This window comes from Macrobrachium rosenbergii, chromosome 8 (assembly GCF_040412425.1).
Source record: "Macrobrachium rosenbergii isolate ZJJX-2024 chromosome 8, ASM4041242v1, whole genome shotgun sequence".
Taxonomy (NCBI): Eukaryota; Metazoa; Arthropoda; class Malacostraca; order Decapoda; family Palaemonidae; genus Macrobrachium; species Macrobrachium rosenbergii.
Window position 1 is genome coordinate 42,039,565 of NC_089748.1, and position 23,626 is coordinate 42,063,190.

The 23,626-nt window shown below is 37.5% G+C and overlaps 1 protein-coding gene and 1 long non-coding RNA gene across 4 annotated transcripts in view; one reads left to right on the forward strand and one right to left on the reverse strand.

Annotated features, from left to right (window-relative positions):
* LOC136840750 (adrenocorticotropic hormone receptor-like) overlaps positions 1 to 23,626 on the reverse strand; it is a 267,970-nt gene that overhangs the window by 65,711 nt on the left and 178,633 nt on the right. The window lies entirely within an intron of this gene.
* Positions 1 to 23,626, forward strand: part of LOC136840752 (uncharacterized) — a 224,734-nt gene that overhangs the window by 9,145 nt on the left and 191,963 nt on the right. For both annotated transcript variants that reach the window (XR_010853728.1, XR_010853727.1), the window contains exon 2: positions 11,585 to 11,670. This is a non-coding gene — a long non-coding RNA (uncharacterized lncRNA). The remainder of the gene's footprint in view (positions 1 to 11,584; positions 11,671 to 23,626) is intronic.

Consider the following 23,626-nt stretch of genomic DNA (forward strand, 5'->3'; position numbering starts at 1 on the left):
AAAGCCCGTTCCCACTCGCTGATATGGCATTTTCCGTTCCTTTATGCTGTAAAGCCCGTTCCCACTCGCTGATATGGCATTTTCCGTTCCTTTATGCTGTAAAGCCCGTTCCCACTCGCTGATATGGCAGTATCCATTCCTTGATACTGCAAAGCCCGTTCCCACTCGCTGATACGGCACTTTCCGTTCCTTGATACTGCAAAGCCCGTTACCACTCGCTGATACGGCACTTTCCGTTCCTTGATACTGCAAAGCCCGTTACCACTCGCTGATACGGCACTTTCCGTTCCTTGATACTGCAAAGCCCGTTACCACTCGCTGATATGACAAAGCCCACTCATGATCCAGTGACTGGGTAAAGCCTTAAGCCTTCCACCACTCTTGAGGAGGCAAAGTCCTTAACTATCCCATGAGATGTTTGATGTTGTAAGCCTCGTTATTGCCTACATCAAAGAGGTTATATTTTTGGTTCTATGTGTCTGTCTGTGAACAGGATTACAACAAGTTATTAGAGGATTTATAGAAGAATTTTATCTGAACTTGGTCTCTTTGTTGTCGACAAATGTTTAGATGTTGGGAGAGACAAAAATGTAATTCTGAGGATTAGGAACTAATTTTGAGTCAGACTGCTTGGCCTTGGCGGAGGTTTGCGGCCTCCGGACGCTCCCCTGTTGCTTGAAAAGGCAAATTCCTATTCCGTTCAATAAAATAGCTTAGCTCTTTAATCATTAAACCTAATTTGATCAAATTTGCTGTAGGAATGGAAAGGATTCATAGTGAAACTGCTTTGAGGTTTTCCTCCTGTTACACCTTTCAAACCTTTTCCCGTCAATTTCCGTTTCAGCGCTGAATGACCTCATAGGTACCAGCGCTTGGCCTGTAGCCTAAATTCTATATCCAATTCAACTCAACCTCCCACGTAAGTTAATGCTGCGGTAATCAAGTGCAGTTAAATCTCGGGTATTTATTTCCTAGTTAACCAAATTTTAGAGGTCCACGGAAAACTTGAGAGACCCGATAGTTCGGAGTTTGGTAATGTCATGCAGTTGCTTTTGGAGTTTAACCCAGTTTGGAAAATGTTTTAAAAGACAAACTTTCAGTATTAAGCCCTGTTGTATTGCCCGTCAGTGCTTTAGAAGATGGTGGGCTTTGCGCGTTATTTCTGATTATAGAGAGAGAGAGAGAGAGAGAGAGAGAGAGAGAGAGAGAGAGAGAATGTGTATTCGTATAGGAATTTTCATTTTTCTTTTTAAATGTGGCATTTTGACAAGATCCCTCCCCTCCCATTAAAGAGGGGGCCGAACGTATTAGTATCGTATTTTCAAAACACAGACATTGGAAAGTTGGAAGATGGATTCTGAGGCCGCTTACTGAAGGAGATTGCAAATCGTTGCTGGGAAAATTATATGTATATGTATATGTATATGTTTACATATATATTATATTTATATATATATATATACATATATATATATATATATATATATATATATATATATATATATACATTTCATTCTTTGTTGTATGTGTCTCCGTAGGGGAGTGGTGCCGTCAGTGCACCTCGTAGGGTGCACTGTAGGCATTACCTAGTTCTTTACAGCGTCCCATAGACCCCTAGCTGCAACCCCTTTCGTTTCTTTTACTATACCTCCATTCACATTCTCTTTCTTCCATCTTGCTATCCAACCACTCCTAACAATTGATTCATAGTGCAACTGCTTTGAGGTTTTCCTCCTGTTACGCCTTTCAAACCTTTTACTGTCAATTTCCGCTTCAGCGCTGAATGACCTCATAGGTCCCAGTGCTTGGCCTTTGGCCTAAGTTTTATATTCAGTTCAATTCATCTTGTTTTCCTTACCCTGTTTTGCGAAACTCTTAATCTGTCTTCGTGAGAGAGAGAACGTTTTAATTAAGGAGCAGAGGCCTGTTTTGACACATTACTGCGTTCCTTTCATCTTCCCTAATGATCGAGCGTGATTGGGTGTTTTTTTCCCAAAGGCTTTTGTCACCCCCATAATAAAAACAAGTTAAAAATGCGCCGAAGTCTCATCGGCGCAATCGAGTCTTCTGTACAGCGTATAATCAAGGTCAACGAAAATAGATCTATCTTTCGGTGGTCTCGGTGTAATGCTGTGTGAGCCGCGACCCGTGAAACTTTAACCACTGCCCGTTGGTGGCCTGGCCTATATCGTTGCCAGACGCACGATTACGGCTAACTTCAACCTTAAATGAAATAAAAAAAAACTACTGAGGCTGAGGCTGCAATTTGGTATGTTTGATGATTGGAGGTGGATGATTAGCATACCAAATTGCAGCCCTCTGGCCTCAACAAGATCTGAGGGCGGGCAGAAAAAAGTGCGGACAGAAAATGTGCGGACGGACAGACAAAACCGGCGCAATAGTATTCTTTTACAGAAAACGAATAGGGACACATATTCACTGTTACCTATGGCGCGTCACTATACTGTGACCGGAAATCATAAGTAAAAAATTCACAATTATGTATAAGAGTAAAACTGTATTTTTCAAAATGCGAAAATGATTTAAAAAAAAAGTTTTATTTAAAGATGACAGGATATCATTTATTCCGCAAGTGAATTTCATAATGTATTTTAAAATCACATTTGTTGCTTGCAACATCTGCGAAAGTTGAATAAACCATTATTCTTCATCCTGATCTCTTTATGAAAAGCGACAGTAATGTGCAAATTATCTTTTCTAAAAAAAAAGTGAAAAATTAATTTTTGAAATCCTACAAATCAAAATGAATTATTGAAGTGGCCTTTAATGAAAGCAGGTCATATAAAGCCTGACGTCAGATAAAGTTGTAAAGCTTTCGTTTTAAAAGAGAAGTGATAAAATTTTTCCATGAATTTCCAAGTTCCAGGACACTGGAAAACTGAATGCATCTCTCGTGTGAGTTGCCCCATTAATGTAATGCAGAAGTAATTAGTACATTATTATTGACGCAGATCGCGTTTGTAATTCTCTCTCTCTCTCTCTCTCTCTCTCTCTCTCTCTCTCTCTCTGTGCGTATATATTTATAACATTACTACTTTTGGCAGGGCGTGGCTTTAGTGAAGGAGCAAAACAGTGGTTGCTCCCACAATCATCCTGTAACTGCTGGATTGTGGACGAATCCACAATCTAGCAGTTACAGGGAATTGTAGATGTTGATTGTGAATAAAAAAACAACTGCAGAAGCTGATGAGATTAACTGTTTGCGTAGACCATGTGGTACAATAACCGTTTGGATGAGAAATATGGAGATACTTTGAAATGGTGAAAAGGTTAGTGTAGATGAAGAGAAGAATCAGAGTATTTTCAGATGGTGTGGTCATGTAGAGAAAATGGAAGATGATATAGGTTGGTGACAAAGAGGGATCGGAGTAATTTCCGATGGTATGGTCATGTAGAGAAAATGGAAGATGATAGGTTGGTGATGAAGAAGAATCAGAGTATTTTCAGATGGTATGGTCATGTAGAGAAAATGGAAGATGATATAGGTTGGTGGCAAAGAAGGATCGGAGTATTTTCCGATGGTATGGTCATATAGAGAAAATGGAAGATGATAGGTTGGTGATGAAGAAGAATCAGATTATTCTGGGATGGTATGGTCATATAGAGAAATTGGAAGATGATAGGTTGGTGACGAAGAAGGATCTGAGTATTTTGAGATGGTATGGTCATGTAGAGAAAATGGAAGATGATAGGGTGGTGACGAAGAAGGATCTGAGTATTTTGAGATGGTATGGTCATGTAGAGAAAATGGAAGATGATAGGTTGGTGACAAAGAAGGATCGGAGTATTTTCAGAAAGTTTGGTCTTGTAGAGAAAATGGAAGATGATGGGTTGTAATAAAAAAAAGTTTCAGAGTATTTTGAGATGCTTTGGCCATGTAGGAAAAATTAAAGATATGATGGTTCATAGATTGCATACTCTAGACGTGGCAGGGGAAATGTACCCGGAGCAACAAACGTTGTGGAAGCGTTGTAGTACAGGTAGCTCATCCACTATTTAACTGTAGAATTATGATTGTGACAGTGATTTGTACTGTTTTTTCTCTCGAGCCACCCTTTGTCAGAGAGAACTGCTGGTGTCTGTGATAAAATGGGTAACCAGATTCAAAGGGAGAGCAATGAGAACTCATTTTTAGAAAGTAGACTGTAAAAGTATTCTTTTCATAGAGAAATCATTCTTTGTTGATATGCATCTGTTTTTGAAGACCTCGGATGCTATAGTTTCCAGAAGTCCCCTCGGTAACTAGTACTATATAACATCACAATACATTAATATTTTCTAAAGGTTTTTTGCTAATTGTATAGATACACGCAGGCTCACTTTGAGAAAGATCCCGCCATCAAATAGACTGATCAGTCTTCAATGTTATGTACAGAGAGAGAGAAAATATTTCAATTTTCTTGTTCACTCGTAACCAGCTGCCATTTTCTACACCGAGTGAAGCTTGGTAGGAAATTTAGTATTGGCAAACTGGTATGTGAATCCTTACTGTCTGTATGTGTGTGAGTATGTTTGTGTGTGTGTGTGCGCGCGCATGCGTGCTGAGATTTCTTATTTCCTTGAGCCGGCAGGTTGAATTTTTCTTGGAACTCCAAGTCACACTGTTTTGAAGTATTTTTTGTCAGTTACACTTCATTTCGACTTCAAAAGAGTGAATAACAGAGAGAGAGAGAGAGAGAGAGAGAGAGAGAGAGAGGGAGAGGATGAGACCTCTTACTTCATTTGTTGGGAATGATAAAATGATGTTGGTGACAAACGTATGAGAATCCACAAAACGGTTCTTCATTTTGTGCATGTTTCGATTCATCATAATAGTAATTTCGCGATGAGGACAATAATTAACAAGATTAAAGAACTCGATAATGAGGACGATAATTAACAGGATTAAAGGACTCGATGAAAACTGATGATTTCAACAAGGAGTAAGGTAATTTGGTTGGCAGATTTCGCTGTCAAAATTACTTTTAGAACCAGTTTATGAATCTGGGTAAATGAATTACTGTCTAGATGTATTTTCTAAATCACGGAATTGTATTTCCATAATGCGCCATTAAAATCCACTACGGAGGAAGAGAGTCATTGTTACAGGTTCATAATCTAGATTAAATATTGCTGAAATGAAACTGGGCGCGATTAACTTTTTTTTTAATCGAAAGGGAAACTGGTATAATCAACTGCACATTGAGGTAAAAAAAATATGAAGCTCAGTTTATGGCAATTGTTCTATGACGTCACAGGCAATGGCTCAATGACGTCACAGGCAATGTCTCAATGACGTCACAGCCTGCACTTAACCTTTCATGAAGGTGACTTACAATATACCCGAGAGATAAGCTCAGGTCATTTAGCAGATTGACGCAAATCCCAGGTCATACTCTGGATTAAATATTACAATTTCTAGGTCATGATAAATTCATAAATGTAAGAAACAAGTGAAAAATGCGCTGAAGTTTCTTCGGCGTAATCGAGTCTTCTGTATATCCGCTACAGCGTATAATCAAGGCCACCGAAAACAGATCTATCTTTCGGTGGTCTCGGTATAATGCTGTATGAGCCGCGACCCATGAAATTTTAACCATGGCCCGTTGGTGGCCTTTCCTATATCGTTGCCAGACGCACGATCGTGGCTAACTTTAACCTTTAATAAAATAAAAAATACTGATGCTAGAGGGCTGCAATTTGGTATGTTTGATGGCTGGAGGGCGGATGATCAACACACCAATTTGCAGCCCTCTAGCCTCAGTAGTTTTTAAGATCTGAAGGTGGACAGAAAAAGTGCGGACGGACAGACAAAGCCGGCACAACAGTTTTCTTTTACAGAAAACTAAAAGTACAAGTTTTTATTAACAAGCAAGCGCTCAAGGATTATGTATTGTCCTCCGCCTGATTCTTACCTGAATAGTAGGATTAAGATTCTTACCTGAATATTAGGATTAAGATTCTTACCTGAGTATTAGGATGAAGGAAAGTCTTAGAACGGTGTTCACTGTTCAGAATGTAATAGGATTTACTTGGGAAGGATTTGATTTTAAAGATTTAGTACCTATTTATGTAAAGCTGTTTTGAAGTGGGCGTCGTGATTCGGATCATAATTATGTTCAGTATTAAATATTTTATTTAAAATCATATAATTTAATCAGTCTGTTTGAAATTCTCTCTCTCTCTCTCTCTCTCTCTCTCTCTCTCTCTCTCTCTCTCTCTCTCTCTCTGTTTAAATAATCAGTTTGAAATCGTCCTCTCTCTCTCTCTCTCTCTCTCTCTCTCTCTCTCTCTCTCTCTCTCTCTCTCTCTCTCTCTCTTTAAATAATCAGTTTGAAATCAAGTCCTCTCTCTCTCTCTCTCTCTCTCTCTCTCTCTCTCTCTCTCTCTCTCTCTCTCTCTCTCTCAATAATCAGTTTGAAATCGTCTACTCTCTCTCTCTCTCTCTCTCTCTCTCTCTCTCTCTCTCTCTCTCTCTCTCTCTCTCTGAGAGCTAATATAGACAATTTTGGTTTATATTATGTTCTCTCTCTCTCTCTCTCTCTCTCTGAACACAACTGAATATACATTTAATTGTAAAAGCTTCAATGTAATATCCGTAGGTAAATAGGCCTGGCACCTCGCGATGCCCCTAAGGTAATTCAAAATGAAGGTAATTTGAAATCAAGGTAATTCGAAATTAAGGTAATTCGAAACGAAGGTAATTCGAAATTTAAGTAATTCAAAATCGAAACGAAGGGAATTCGAAACGAAGTTAATTCGAAACGAAAGTAAATCGAAAATGAAGGTAATTGGAATTAAGGTAATTTGAAACGAGGGTAGTTCGAAACGAAGGTAATTGGAATGAAAATGAATCTCTTACAGATACGCATTACAAATGAAGGCGTAATTAAACTCTGTTGCTGTCTCTGGGAAACCTTTAGACAGGAAAGTTAATTAATATAATGATTTCTGGTGAGATTTGTCTGGACGTAAGATTCACATATTATATTCCCTTTATATTCTCTTTCATATTCTCTTTATTCCATCTTACTTTCCACCCTCTCCTTGTTACACCTTTCAAACCTTTTACTGTCAATTTCCGTTTCAGCGCTGAATGCCCTCATACGACCCAGTCCTTGGCCTAAGTTTTCGAGTTTCTCTTACGTCGTGATCTGAAGTCATGTCAGTTTGATAAACATCAACTAAAATGAAGTCCTATATCTCTCAGCTATGACTCATCATGAATTATTTCACCATTTTTACAATTCCTGACGCTGTCAGTCAGTCAGCAGCTGTCCTGGACACTAGAAGGATACGTCTGTTCCTTTGGATACCTTCCAGAAGTTCCTTTAAGTGCCAGTGGGAGAAGAAAGATCAAATGGAAGATCAAAGATTACCGCCACTGACTTTCTGCTCTTTCCAGCCTTCCGTCCGTCTGGAATTCTGGTGGAAGAGTTCGCACTCCGGGTTGCCTATCTCTCTCTCTCTCTCTCTCTCTCTCTCTCTCTCTCTCTCTCTCTCTCTCTTTTTTTATCCCGTTCGCTTTTGGAGAAGACTTTAGCACTCTGAGTTTCCCTTCTCTCTCTCTCTCTCTCTCTCTCTCTCTCTCTCTCTCTCTCTCTCTCTCTCTCTCTCTCTCTCTCTCTTTTATCCCGTTCGCTTTCAGGAGAAGAGTTAGCACTCCGAGTCTTCTCCTTTCTCTCTCTTTCTCTCTCTCGCTCTCTTATCCCGTTCACTTTTTGGACAAGAGTTCGCACTCAGAGTGTTTCCTCTCTCTCTCTCTCTCTCTCTCTCTCTCTCTCTCTCTCTCTCTCTCTCTCTCTCTCTCTCTCTCTCTCTCTCTCTCTCTCTCTTATCCCGTTCACTTTTTGGACAAGAGTTCGCACTCAGAGTGTTTCCTCTCTCTGTCTCTCTCTCTCTCTCTCTCTCTCTCTCTCTCTCTCTCTCTCTCTCTCTCTCTCTCTCTCTCTCTCTCTCTCTTATCCGTTCACTTTTGGACAAGGTTCTAGCACTCAAGTGTTTCCTCTCTCTCTCTCTCACTCTCTCTTTCTCTCTCTCTCTCTCTCTCTCTCTCTCTCTCTCTCTCTCTTATCCCGTTCACTTTTGGACAAGAGTTCGCACTCAGGTGTTTCTCTCTCTCTCTCTCCTCTCTCTCTCTCTCTCTCTCTCTCTCTCTCTCTCTCTCTCCTCTCTTATCCCGTTCACTTTTGGACAAGAGTTCGCTCAGAGTGTTTCCTCTCTCTCTCTCTCTCTCTCTCTCTCTCTCTCTCTCTCTCTCTCTCTCTCTCTCTCTCTCTCTTATCCCGTTCACTTTTTGGACAAGAGTTCGCACTCAGAGTGTTTCCTCTCTCTCTCTCTCTCTCTCTCTCTCTCTCTCTCTCTCTCTCTCTCTCTCTCTCTCTCTTATCGTTCACTTTTTGGACAAGTTCACTTACTCAAAGTGTTTCCTCTCTCTCTCTCTCTCTCTCTCTCTCTCTCTCTCTCTCTCTCTCTCTCTCTTATCCCCATTCACTTTTTGGACAAGTTCACCCTCAAGTCCTTCTCTCTCTCTCTCTCTCTCTCTCTCTCTCTCTCTCTCTCTCTCTCTCTCTCTCTCTCTTATCCCGTTCACTTTTTGGACAAGAGTTCGCACTCAGAGTGTTTCCTCTCTCTCTCTCTCTCTCTCTCTCTCTCTCTTATCTCTCTTCACTTTTTTTGGACAAGTTCTAACCTCAAGTGTTTCCTCTCTCTCTCTCTCTGTCTCTCTCTCTCTCTCTCTCTCTCTCTCTCTCTCTCTCTCTCTCTCTCTCTCTCTCTCTCTCTCTCTCTCTTATCCCGTTTCTTTTTTTGGACAGAGTTCTTACTCAGAGTGTTTCCTCTCTCTCTCTCTCTCTCTCTCTCTCTCTCTCTCTCTCTCTCTCTTATCCCCGTTCCTTTTGGACTGGGTTCACTCCCAAGTCTCTCTCTCTCTCTCTCTCTCTCTCTCTCTCTCTCTCTCTCTCTCTCTCTCTCTCTCTTTATTCGCTTTTTGGACAGGATTCGCCTCCGAGTCTCTCTCTCTCTCTCTCTCTCTCTCTCTCTCTCTCTCTCTCTCTCTCTCTCTCGTATCCCGTACGCTTTTTGGAGAATTTGCGATCCGATAATAAAGAGAAGAAAGTGTTATGGCGCGTGTGTTGTGTGTGTGTGTGTGTGGCATTTAGTCCGGTCTTCGCAGCGAAAGGCTGGGCTGGAAGATTTTTTATCGCACTCTTTTTAATTTTTTTTTTTTTTTTTTTTTGCTGCGGCGATTCTTCCATTTCCAGAAAATTATTTTTAATGAACTTTCCGGGGCTGTTTTGTCATTTCTGCAAAGCGGAACAACTATTTTACAATTTTGCCTTGTTCTTTCTCTCATAATTTTTCTGTCCACACTTTTCTGTCGCCCTCAGATCTTTAAAAACTACCAACGGCTAGGAGCTTTAGAATTGGTATGTTGATCATCCACCCTCAGTCAAACGCCTGCCAAATTGCAGCCCCCTCTAACCTTCAATAATTTATTTTTAATGAAAGGTTAAATTTAGCCATAATCGCGCTTCTGGCAACGATATAGGCCATGTCGCCACCGGGCCGTGGTTAAAGTTTCATGGGTCGCGGCTCATACACCATTATACCGAGACCACCGAAAGATAGATCTATTTGCGGTGGCCCTGATTATACGCTGTAGCGGCTGCACAGAAAATTCAATTGCGCAGAAGAAACTTCGGCGCATTTCTTACTTATTTAAAGTGTTTCGGTAACTATTGCTTGATTTGATTGTTAAACTAGTATATTTAATTTCAATGTCTGTATCTACTTTGGCTTTGAAATCTGATGCAGTAAAGCACAGTTCTGTAATATAACAAGTCTCTGATCTGACATCACAGAGTAAAATTAAGGGAATAAGTGTCTATAAAACTATGCGTTTGTTATAGATAAAGGTTTTTGAAGGGAATTGTTTATTAGATGAGGAAAAAAAGTTTGCAAAACACCACCCCCCCTTTCCCCCTACCAACACCCCCACATTGGAATTCACTGGAAAAAGTACCACATTCTGTGCAAAAAAAAAAAAAATAGATAAATAAAAAATGGTACCTTGCTCTTAGCAATTACTTTTGGGCGCCACGAAAACTTACCTGAAGTAAAATTGGGCCCACTTGTTATACAACCTACTTAAGCAGACTAATGCTTCTATTTTTCTCTGCTCAGTAAATAAGAATGTTTAAAATAGGAAAATATATAATTTAAAGAGATTAGCTCTGGTCGCCTGTAACCATTCCGAGCAAATGAGTTGTATATCATTCTTTGCTGATGATGGCTTTTGGGGTTAAAGAACGCTTGAATGGTGTCGTGAAACTTGACGAATTTGTGGAATAGGAATGGAATATGGAGTTTACACCTTTCAAACCTTGTCAATGTTCGTTTCAGCGCCGAATGAACTCATAGGTCCCAGTGCTTGGCTTTTGGCCTAAACTCTATAGTCATTTCAATTCATAAACCTTTTGCGTATTAGAACAATCATGAGTCTGTATGAATGACTGAATTTGAAAGAACATTATATATATACATATATATATATATATATATATATATATATATATATATATATATATATATATATATATATATATATATATATATATATAAAATATAATGTTTAACTTCCAATTTCATAAAGCATGATTAAAACGCAAAATGGGAAATTTCTGGAGAAGATATTACAAAAAATTTGCTGACAATCAAGCACAAATCGCAAGCAGTTGATGGTAATTATGTTACCTCATCTCCGTTAAGTTAGGATAACAGGCACCATTTCAAAGACTCCCCCCCTTTTTTTTCTTAATTCCCCTTAATCAATCTTCGTTTCGAGTTTGTCGCTTTAAACGCGAGTTTATCATTTACGTTTTGATGTTAATTATGACGTTCAGATAATTACGTGAAACCGTGAATTAATATGGTATTTTTATATCGGTGCATCGATTATATTCTGAATTTTTGTGTAGGTGATTGAAAGGGACGCTTTTAGGTGTAGATATTACCCATTTATGGGGTTAATATTCATTTAGTATTATTGAATGAAAGGGACATTGCATGGTCTGTCAGTTCCCAGTGACTTTCCTTTGTGAGATATTCTGGTTCTAGATTCATATCACGGGTTATTTATGGCTAGGTTAATGTACCTCTGTCAGTAGGCAGTCTGATTATATATATATATATATATATATATATATATATATATATATATATATATATATATATATATAATATATATATATATATATATATATATATATATATATATATATATGTGTGTGTGTGTGTGTGTGTGTGTGTGTGTGTGTGTGTGTGTGTGTGTGTATCACTAAGTCCCGTCAGAAGGTAGTGAAAATCAGGACTTTGAACAAGTACTGTCATAGTTTATTCTACATTTATTTATTTTGTTTGTATGTATATATATATATATATATATATATATATATATATATATATATATATATATATATATATATATATAATACACATTAATATTTATATATACATATAATGTATATATATCACACTTCTATGCCATGAAGAAAACTATTACATCACGCTTGATCCTTTCCAGACAAGACGATCGCATAATTTTTTTTACGAAATTCGCCTCGGCCGCCATTTGATCAACCCAGTCTTCCCAGACGTCACAATAAAAAGGTAAGAATCTCTCATGCAAATTTTTAGTTTTACTTCAGGTAAAAGGATCTTTTAGCTTTTACGTTGTGTTGATATGTTTTATTGGTTAAAGGCTGCAGCTGTTCTACAAGTATTTTAGTCATAAGAAAATGAATTAACAAATTCATGATAAATAGATAAAATTCTTAGTAAATTGTTAAAATACAAAGAGAACACAATTAACAATGCTATTTAGAATTTTTTTTAACGTGTGTTACGTTAACAAATTTCTAAATAGCTTTGTTAATTGTATTCTCCTTATAACTTAATAATCTACTAACTCTATCTGTTTTGTTTAATTAATTTATTTTTTCCTTTCTAATAACTAATCCCTTCTTTCTGCATTTCATATTTCCTTCGGTTACTTCTTGCAAATGAACACTATATTCCTTGGAAGTTTGAATTTCAAGTCAGTGGCCCCTTTGGTGGGCTTGTTCCATATGAGCAGGATTCATCTTCTGCATAATAATAATAATAATAATAATAATAATAATAATAATAATAATAATAATAATAATAATAATAATAACACTATATTCCTTGGAAGTTTGAATTTCAAGTCAGTGACCCCTTTGGTGGGCTTGTTCCATAAGAGTAGGGTTCATCTGGATAATAATAATAATAATAATAATAATAATAATAATAATAATAATAATAATAATGAACGTAAAGCAGTTTTTATAATAAAATATTCCTTGTTTTAACGCTGAAGAAGATTGTAGGAAAGCCCGCTGGGTCATTGCAGACCTTGCAATTGTCTCAGAACAAGAAAGTGTAGAATTGTCTTCTCCTGCATTTCCAGTCATTTCTCTCGTTATTCTTTGACATTCCACTGAGTTTTCAGGCGTCTTTTCTGTTAATTTTGTTTCAAAATCGAGGAGGAAACTGATTGCAACGTAGCGTTTCAAACGTCGTTTTTAATTAGGAATAAGAAAAAAAAATATTTCGTTTGTGCGGATCCAGCAATTGTTGAATAAGATCGAGACGCCCTTTCACGGTTATATAGCGCTATTAGTTTTTATTCTTTTAACATAAATATATGTATATATATATAATATATATATATGTATGTATGTATGTATGTATATATACATATATATTATATATATCAGCTAATTCTAAGAAAAACTTAAAGAGAAAACACTAAATTAGGAGGAAAGTTGAGAAAAGTAAGAAAGTTACTTGAAACACCTCCGGCTGAATACTCTCAAAAGGTTTCGTGTGAAAGTTGAAGTTCAGTTCTTACTTGTGTCGTCTTGAAGACGTGAAAAGAATCTCTATATTTTTTCTTTTCAGTGTCTGCTCATTCAGTACCCACCAGGATTAAAAACTTTTTGACTCCCGCGCTCCTCGATTCTGTATAAACTGCAAGGAACGTATCTGTCATTGGAAGCTTTGTATTATTAAGACCTCATATATTTATAACAGTGATAAAATCAATGCAACCTGTTTTAGGTCATTTGTACTCCCTTGTACTAGAATATTGTTCTCTAGTGTGGATGTCTGCTTCTGCCAGAGATCTATTGTTTTAGATAGAGTGCTTCGTGGTGGTAGGTTTCTGTTTCCTAAGAGTTATGACTCGGACCATCGACGGATGGTCTCCGTTGGTCAGTTTTTCGTAAGTTACATTCTTAGAGACCTTTCCGCTATGGCAATAGATCCCTGATCTTCTTTCCTGCCGTAAGCGACCAGATTCGCTCAACAGCAGTACCAGTACTGTGCAGTAAATGTGCCACGCTGTCGAACTTCTCAGTTCCAGAGGTCCTCTCTTCCTCACACTGTTGGACTGTGGAAGAGTTTCCCTGAGGATATTGTGCAATTAGAGCCTCAAAAGTTCATGCAAGTCCAGTGCATTGCTGCCCTAAAGCAAATCACCTTGTAATCATAATAATTTGTTTATATTTTCACCTATTTGTTTATTTTGTTTTTATTTTCTAGTAATTGACTTCTTTCTGCATTTCCTATCATTTTCTGTAATTTCATTCAGACGAACATCGTATTCTTTGGAACTTTGAATTTCAAGTCAATAATAATAATAATAATAATAATAATAATAATAATAATAATAATAATACAATTAGGACATGGAGTTATCAAGATGTAGATTGTACATTCAGATAATTCCCTGAATCAGCACTTTTTTTTTCTGAAATGACACTCTTGGAAAGTTTGCTTACGCGAGGTAGACACGAAACAGTCACCCACATGACAAAACTTATTATGTGAATAAGAAATGTTTTACATGAATTATGTATCGGACTCTCCTGTAACAGTTCTGATTTAGTTACAGCCACAAAAGCTTTTAACTCGAAAGCATCGTAAAAGTTAAGTTTTCAAACGCTGGAAAAATCTGGTTTTACTGAACAATGGAAAAATAGCAAGGCTTCCAATGAGATGCGGAAAATTCAAAGTTTTTCAAAGAACTACAAAAAAAAAAAAATCGAAAGCTTCCCAAAGGGCTGAAAAAAATAGCATTTTGTAATCCCTACAAAAAAATGTGAATTATTTAAGAGCTGCGTTTCGTTTCCCATTCATTTAATACTCGTAGTTGGTTTTTGCAACCTTATATTATGAATTTTAAATATTTAATTAAACAGCATTCTGTCTCATACAGAAATACACTTGGTATATTCTGAATTTTAAATTTTCAAACAAAAATCTTTCCTGTGCCGAAATACACTTTGCTGTATCGTAAGTTTTCCTGATTCAAATGTGGAATCACTCCAGTTCTCTGGAATTCCCCCCCCCCCCACCTGCCCGCCATTCCTCACCCCTCTTGCATTTTACATTAAAATGAAATGCTGGATTACATAATCCAATTTCAAGTTGGAGAACTGAAATAACCCAGCCACAAGTAGAGGCTGTATCTTCCGTCTCTCTAGACGTTGGTGAAGGCCCTGCTACCAGTCTCTCCTCCTCCTCTCCTCCCCTCCTCTCCTCCTCCTCCTCCTCTCCTCCTCCTCCTCCCTCCTCCTCCTCCCTCCTCCTCCCTCCTCCTCCTCCTCCTCCTCAACCCACAACAGACACAAACCTGATACATCGTCCCAGAAGTAGGCTCGTGTTCTAGGCATTTTATTTCCGCCGATGGCTCCCTTCCTCTTGTTTATCACCATTTTTTAGTTTTTCCAATTTTTCTTCGATTTGTAACTGATCAAGGAGACTATAGAAAGTCCAGTGACATACTTTTTTGTCTTTGCAGCAAATAATATTCATGTTTTTTCAAGTAAAGTACCGGAAAATTAAGATTGTATCACTTGGTCTATTGCAGATGACAGTTCGCTTTGCCATAGCACACCGTTGCCTTTATCAGAATTGTTCTGTATTCTGGGCCTTTCACTTAGGCCTATGTCGAACCCCTGTAATCTCCTTTCACTTAGGCCTATATCGATCCCCTGTAACCTCCATTCACTTAGGCCTATATCAAATCCCTGTAACTTCCTTTCACTTAGGCCTATATCGATCCCCTGTAACCTCCTTTCACTTAGGTCTATATTGAACCCCTGTAACCTCCTTTCACTTATGCCTATATTGAACCCCTGTAACCTCTTTTCACTTAGGCCTATATCGAACCCCCCTGTAACCTTCTTTCACTTAGGCCCATATAGAACCCCTTTAACCTACTTTCACTTAGGTCTATAATGAACCTCTGTGACCTCCTTTCACTTAGTCTAGTCAATAACCTCCTTTCACTTAGGCCTATATTGAACCCCTGTAACCTCCTTTCACTTCGGCCTATGTCGAACTCCTATAACCTTTCACTTAGGCGTATATCGATCCCCAGTAACCTCCTTTCCCTTAGACCTATATTGAACCCTTGTACCCTCCTTTCACTTAGTCTAGTCAATAACCTTTCACTGAGGCCTATATCGAACCCCTGTAACTTCCTTTCACCTAGGCCTATATCGAACCCCTGTAACCTTTCACTTAGGCCTATTCGAACTCCTGTAACCTCCTTTCACTTAGGCCTATATCAAACCCTTGTAACCTCCTTTCACTTCGGCCTATATCGAAAGCCTATCACCTCCTTTCACTTAGGCCTATATCGAACCCCTGTAACCTTTCATATAGTCCTATTTCGAACCCCTGTAACCTCCTTTCACGTCTGTAATAAATCCCTTCAGAATCAAAGAGGATTTGTTCCTTGAAGTGAAGCCGCCTGGAAAATGACTCCCAAATTATATGGGCTCTCTCTCTCGTCCTTATTCTGACTTTATTTTCTTTGATTCTCTCTCTCTCTCTCTCTCTCTCTCTCTCTCTCTCTCTCTCTCTCTCTCTCTCTCTCTCTCGTCCTTATGCTGACTTTATTTTCTCTGTGGATATTGAGGATTTCGAGACCACCTCTCTCTCTCTCCTCTCTCTCTCTCTCTCTCTCTCTCTCTCTCTCTCTCTCTCTCTCACAATTTCATCGATAAATCCGTCGTCAATTTCACCTACAGGCGAGATTCCTTTGTATTGACTTTCATAGTTAATTGCAAATTCCTGTCTAGAAGGATTTTGCGTGAAGTCTTACTCGCTTCTTCAGATTAAAAACTCTCCGAGTTTATTAGTTTATTCCTCCCCCAGGGGTAAGGGGGTAGTGGGTACCTTCGCGTACTCATGGGGTGCACTGAGTTCTTTGCAGCGTGCCTTCCTTAGCCCCCTGAGCTGCAACCCTTTCGTTCTTTTTACTGTACCTTCCTTTCATATTCTCTTTCTTCCATCTTACTTTCCCCAACCCTCTCCTAACAATTGATTCATAGTGCAACTGCTTTGAGGTTTTCCTCCTGTTACACCTTTCAAACCTTCTACTGTCAGTTTCCGTTTCAGCGCTGAATGACCTCATAGGTCCCAGAGCTTGGCCCTTGGCCTAAATTCTGTATTCAATTCAATTAGTTTATTCTTATACTTATAGGCCTAAATTCTATATTCAATTCAATTAGCTTATCCCTATACTTATAGCTTGAAATATGACGCTCATATTTCAAAAATAATATTCGTCTTATTATATATTCATCGGCAGGAACTTTTGCATCGCGTCCAAGATATCTTGGATTAAAACTTTTCATGAAACGCGAAAACATTAATGATATTCGACTTATATTTCTTGCGAAGTTGTTAACGTTTTATATTTAAGTTTTCATGAACTGATATCCGGTACATTTTAAGGTTTTGATAATGGAATATTTTCTCGTAAATGTTCCTTTATTGAGGCGTTAAAGAAATAAGAATACGATATTAGCTCATTACTTATTCAACTGTAGGAACAGTGGTAAATGTGGTATCTGTATATGTATATATATATATATATATATATATATTATATTATATATATATATATATATATATATATATATACTTAATAATATTACATATATATACATATATATGTATATATGTATATAATCACTTAGTATTCAGTATGTTTCAGATTTTAGTATGTCTTTTAGATTTTCAACCTTCAACAGATGCGACACATCGAGAAGTTCCATTTTATGTTAAGAATAAAGACAAAACGACTGTCGAAACCGTTTTGGAACTCAGTAACGAATACACCAGAGATATGCATTCCTACGGAGGATATTCTACATACAAACTATATATGCATATCTATGGAGGACATTCTATATATAAACTATAGAAATGGTCTAGCCACTTCCATATTTTATCCGTAACACAGGAATCACGCCAGGGATAAACAGGAGATGTTAATAAATAACGGGAGAAGAAATACACAGGAAATATTGCGTCTATCGAAACGCTAGGTTGAAGAAAAGACAAACATTCCGATATACAGGAAAGTGAAAATGGGAAACTGTTCCTGAGGGCTGTGAAATTTAGGTTCAAATAAACAAGAGGATAAATTGCGTAGCAGGAGTGAAATGTGGAGAGAGAGAGAGAGAGAGAGAGAGAGAGAGAGAGAGAGGTGCTACGTACGTGGAGATTATTCAGAGTATGAACCCTATTCATATGGAACAAGCCCACCAAAGGGGCCACTGACTTAAAATTCAAGCTTCCAAAGAATATGGTGTTCATTAGGAAGAAGCAAGGGTAGGTCAAGGGAAATACAGAACAAAGAAATCTCGCTTATTAAAAAAGGAAAAATAAAGTAAGTTAATATATTGTTAAAAATGTATTAGAATGCAAGGAGAACAGAATCAGGGGAGTAATGCACTGCATTGTCATAATAAGTATGTCAATATTTCGAGAAAGAGTCCACGAATAAAAGCAGGCATTTACTCTTAGTCATTATCGGTTTCTCATGAGGCTATGGACCCGTACAGTACAGGATATCCTTTGCAAACAGTTGGTATAAGTGTATGGGTCTTCACTAGGCCTATACAGCCTCAGCACTTGAGCTGGTGTAAGCGTGCTGTAGGCCTATACCCTCCACCATCGAGAGACTTGCGCTAGAGTCCTGGTTTTTCCTCTTACGAAGGAATCAATCCTTTGAATTTGAAAATTTCATTATGTTTTTGGAGTAGTCGAGTCCATTCTTGAGCTACAGGTAGAAATGTTTACCATCTGCTTTTATAGTAGCACATTTATAACTTCGGTACTTCCTGCATGCTGTTTCACAACGTCCATTCTTTATATTATAAATGCCAATTAAGCCACGTTATGCTGGTCATACTCTTCACAAGCACTTACAAGAATGCTACCAATCACAAGCTGCGAATTCATGTATGGTCAGAAATGATGAAAGTAACATAGTACCCCTTTAATTAAAACCGTTTAATTTAAAAGCGTGCTAGAGAAAACGTGTCCCCTGACAAAGGCTTCTTCGTTGCATGAGCTGGAAGAGGAAAGCATTTAATTGTTTTTTTTTTCTATGTTAATGCATGCGCTTTTTCAAATTCATTATTTTTTTTATCCATTTGCATTACAGTATAGTTAGTTATTTCAGTTTTTTAATTAGCAAAAATCCAGATTAGCAGCCTTTTTATTTTTTAATTTTATCACATTCACATAACGATTAACAACCTAAAGTAAGTGTTATTGAATTTTATGTCATTTACGATTAAATTCATGAATATATGTCGTAAAGTTTCTGCTATTTTTTTCAATAACACAAGTCGATATAGAAGGTTTTTATGCTGTGCTCTTAAGTCTCCTTAACATGATTAATATAAAAATTATACCAAAATCTATCTCAGTTTTACCGTTACCGAGATATTCGTGTAATTATTAAAGTAAATATTTACCCAGTTTCTTAAAAGGGTGACACATATGAACGTGGATACACACAGGTGTGTCTTTCCTCCCGATACTGATTGATCAGCTGTTCATCCCTGGCGTTTCAGGGGAATATGAAGGATGATTAATTAATATTTAATCCTCTTCAGGCAAAATGGCTGCATTTTACTGCATTTCGCCGCTGGCACAAAAGGCTTTTAAAGGAGTGGTAATTCACAGGGGTTGAAAATTAGACCGTCATTTTCATCTCTCTCTCTCTCTCTCTCTCTCTCTCTCTCTCTCTTTGTGGATCGAAATTGCTGCCTAACTCGCTCTTTAAGCCGAGTGGTTATAGACCTAACCTCACGAGCATGCTTGGGTTCAGATCCTATAAGAATGAAGAAACTTCTTCGTTGATTCCTGATAAGGATTCAAAAGATTGTATTTATGACTGAAATAAGAAAGAGCTCTTCAAGTTTTCTGAAAAGAAAACTATTGTGCCGGCTTTTTCTGTCCGTCCACTTTTCTGTCCGTCCGCAGATCATACAAAAACTGCTAAAATAGGGGCTGCAAACTGGTATATGTTGATCATCCACCCTCCAGTCATCTAACATGCCAAATTGCAGCCCCTCTAACCCTCAGTAGTTTTTATTCTATTAAGGTTAAAGTTAGCCATAATCATGCGTCTGGCAACGATATAGGCCAGACCACCACCGGGCCGTGGTTAAAGCTTCATGTGCCACGGCTTTTATAGCATTATACCGAGACCACCGAAAGATAGATCTGTTTTCTTGTGGCTTTGATTAAACGATGTACAGAAAACTCGATTGCGCCGAAGAAACTTCGGTGCAATTTTTACTCGTTAATAACTGCATCTAATACCCAGAAATCACGGCCATGTTTGAATTACGTAATGCCGTTCTATAAATATTTAGAAAATTCCTTGACACACTTTGCAGTTGTAACTGTGCACAGGTGCCACGCACCGGTAAAATGTCCCCACTGACAAACGGAAAACATTTGAAAACAGTTTTGAAAGTGAAAAGGGGGGAATCTTTTTCCATTTGATGTCAACACCCAGAAAGGCTTCTGTAATTTATCGCTTTATTCAATTAGCGTCGCGCGGACACTAAAAATGCCTCGAGAAGAGGCGAGCGGGAAAGATGAAAGTAGAAAATATCAAAATGCGAATGGAATAAACGACCGTAGAATAGTATGAACCCTCCAGAAAGAAAGGTTCAGAAGAGTAGAGGAATACTGTGGAACCAAAGAGCGAATGGAATGACCAAAAATGAAAAGAGAAATTCCTGAAGAATCAGAGACACGGAATTCGATGCGAAACTTCAAAGATAATCCTTCAGCTATTGTTTTCCTTCTCCTCTCGTGAGTTAATTAAGGGAAATTTTTCTTCGGAGAGTTAGAGTATGTAGGTTTCCCAGGTGTGTTTTTTTTTTTTTTGTGGGGTGAAGGGGTGAGGGGGGAGGGGGAAGAACCTTGAGGGGAAATGGAAGGGGTTGGTTGGTCTTAATTAAAAGCCTAAGATACACAGTTTTTTCCAATACGTTTTCCTTTTGTCGCATTCTGAATGTTGATATTAATGTAAAAATGATCATAGATATGTAAAGAGTAAAGAATTAATGTAATTCAGCTTTGGGAATGCTTGTCACAAGTCTGAGGTTATAAGATGAACGCTGCAATTGATATAATAATAATAATAATAATAATAATAATAATAATAATAATAATAATAATAATAATAATGATGGAGAAGGAAATCCTTAGTTATGTAGCTACAAATTTATTTAAAAATAAAGCAATATAGAAAGCTTTATTTTTAAATGTAGCCTACTTTATTTACGCGGTTATATAACTATGGATTTATTTCTCCGCTTTAAGACTATAATAATAATAATAATAATAATAATAATAATAATAATAATAATAATAATAATAATAATAATAATAATAATAATAATAATTCTGAAATTCTTTATGCACGTAAAGCAGTATAGAAACGACCCCTATACTTTTCAGTCCTGATATTAAATGGCCGCCAGAGATTTCATATACGTATTCATTTCGTGATTAGGATAATAATAATTTATGAAAATAATAAACGTGGTAATATTTCTGATATGAAATATCCACGCAAAGCATATAAAGTTGCCCAGTATATTTTTCGTTCTCGATATTAAATATTCATCAGAGCTCTAAAATACGTATTCATTCATTTCGTGATTTAAAGCATCAGTTTCCCGTAGGTGGGTGAGTGCCATCAGTGCACCGCACGCGGTGCGCTGTAGGCATTATTCAAGGTTCTTTGCTGCGTCCCTTCGGTCCCTAGCTGCAACCCCCTTTTATTTATTTTACTGTACTTCCTTTCATATTCTCTTTCTTCCATCTTACTTTCCATCCTCTGTTACAATTTTTTCGTAAACAACTGCTTTGAGGTTTTCCTCCTGTTACACCTGTCAAACCTCTTTCTCTCTCAGTTTTCCTTACAGCGCTGAATGACCTCAGCGGTCCCAGCGCGTGGCCTTTGGCCTAAATCTTATACATTCTAATTCTAGTTACAGCAAAGAGCCGTCATTTAGGGGGGCTGGGGTGGGCAACTGCCCTCCCAAGACTCAAGATGCCCCAAGCCTCAACTTGCCCCCTCACCCCACCAAGCCCCAAGAAGTAACAGCTGGTTTTCCATTATTCCTACCGAAATTCAAATGTGTCATCACATTAAGTTATATCTTTCTATCTATCTATCTATTTTATGTGCTTCAAAAAGCAAAAAAAAAAAAAAAAAATAGCTCAAAATCCAAAAACCCCCAGGTGATTAGGCTCGCTTCGCTCTCCAAACCGCCTTTGCCCCCCCTCTCCCGCCATCAAAAATCTGAAATGACGCCCCTGTTACAGCATCAGGGAATGAGTTTGTGAGTTACAGTTCCTGTATTTGATACCTTTTGCTTTTATTCCACGTTTATATTCTATATAGTTGTCCACCTTTCACTCTGGACAGCTTATTACTTCTTTTCATTTATTTCATGAATACTCGCTTCAGTGCTGCTCGTATCTCTTCTATATTTAGCCGTTCACGCTTTGATCTTGTATTGTAATCTCGCAATGTATTCGCATGAAGCATTGGAAACGCAGTGAGGGTTAATTTCAACTCTGTTAATTTCAACTCTGATCTTGTCCTAATTTTGTGGAAAAATTTCGGTATTTCAGTCCCACGCTTTACTGTAATCTTTCAGTATATTCAGACAAAACACTTTAAATGTAGTCTTTCAGTCCCACGCTGTGCTGTAATTTTTCAATATATTCAGACAAAACACTTTAAATATAGTCTTTCAGTCCCACGCTGTGCTGTAATCTGCCAATATATTTAGACAAAACGGTTTTAAATGTACTGTAGTCACGTTAATTTCCATGTTTTGCTTCGTGTTAACATATTCCAACAATATACAGTATGTAAGGTGAGACACCCACGTGAAATTTGCTATGGGCTTTTGTATATTACCTAAAACTCCCGTTTTCCTTCTTTTGTTTACGATTTAACCAAACCTACGTGAAATTAACGGCCTGTTTCAGATTTTAACTAAAACACTCCTATTTGACTTCGTGTTAACATTTCAGACTGTATTTACAATTTAATAAAACCTACGTGAAATTAATGAAACACAATTTAATAAAACCTACGATTCATGAAACGAATGAAAAACACAATTTAACAAAACCTACGTGAAATTAATGAAACTTTAATAAAGCCTACGTGAAATTAATGAAACAGTTTAATAAAACCCACGTGAAATTAATGAAACAGTTTAATAAAACCTACGGGAAATTAATGAAACAATTTAATGAAACCTACGAGAAATTAATGAAACCATTTAATAAAACCTACGGGAAATTAATGAAACAATTTGATAAAACCTACGGGAAATTAATGAACCACACTCTAATAAAACCTACGTGAAATTAACGGAACGGCATCAAATATATCCCAAAGCGCTTTTATTTCCCATCATTTGACAAAACTCCTCAAGACACTTTTATTTCCCATCACTTGATAAAACACCTCAAGACACATTTATTTCCCATCACTTGATAAAACTCCCCAAGACACTTTTATTTCCCATCACTTGATAAAACTCCTCAAGGCACTTTTTTTCCCATCACTTGATAAAACTCAAGACACTTTTATTTCCCATCACTTGATAAAGCTTCTCAAAACACTTTTATTTCCCATCCCTTGATAAAACTCCTCAAGACACTTTTAATTCCCATCACTTCATAAAACTCCCCAAGACACTTTTATTTCCCATCACTTGATAAAGCTGCTCATGACACTTTTATTTCCCATCACTTGATAAAACTCCTCAAGACACTTTTATTTTCCATCACTTGATAAAACTCCTCAAGGCACTTTTTTCCCCATCACTTGATAAAACTCAAGACACTTTTATTTCCCATCACTTGATAAAACTCCTCAAGGCACTTTTTTCCCCATCACTTGATAAAACTCAAGACACTTTTATTTCCCATCATTGATAAAACACCAAAACACTATTATTTCCATCACTTGATAAAACTCCCCAAGACACTTTCATTTCCCATCACTTGATAAAACTCCCCAAGACACTTTTATTTCCCATCACTTGATAAAACTCCCCAAGACACTTTTATTTCCCATCACTTGATAAAACTCCTCAAGGCACTTTTTTCCCCATCACTTGATAAAACTCAAGACACTTTTATTTCCCATCACTTGATAAAACACCTCAAAACACTATTA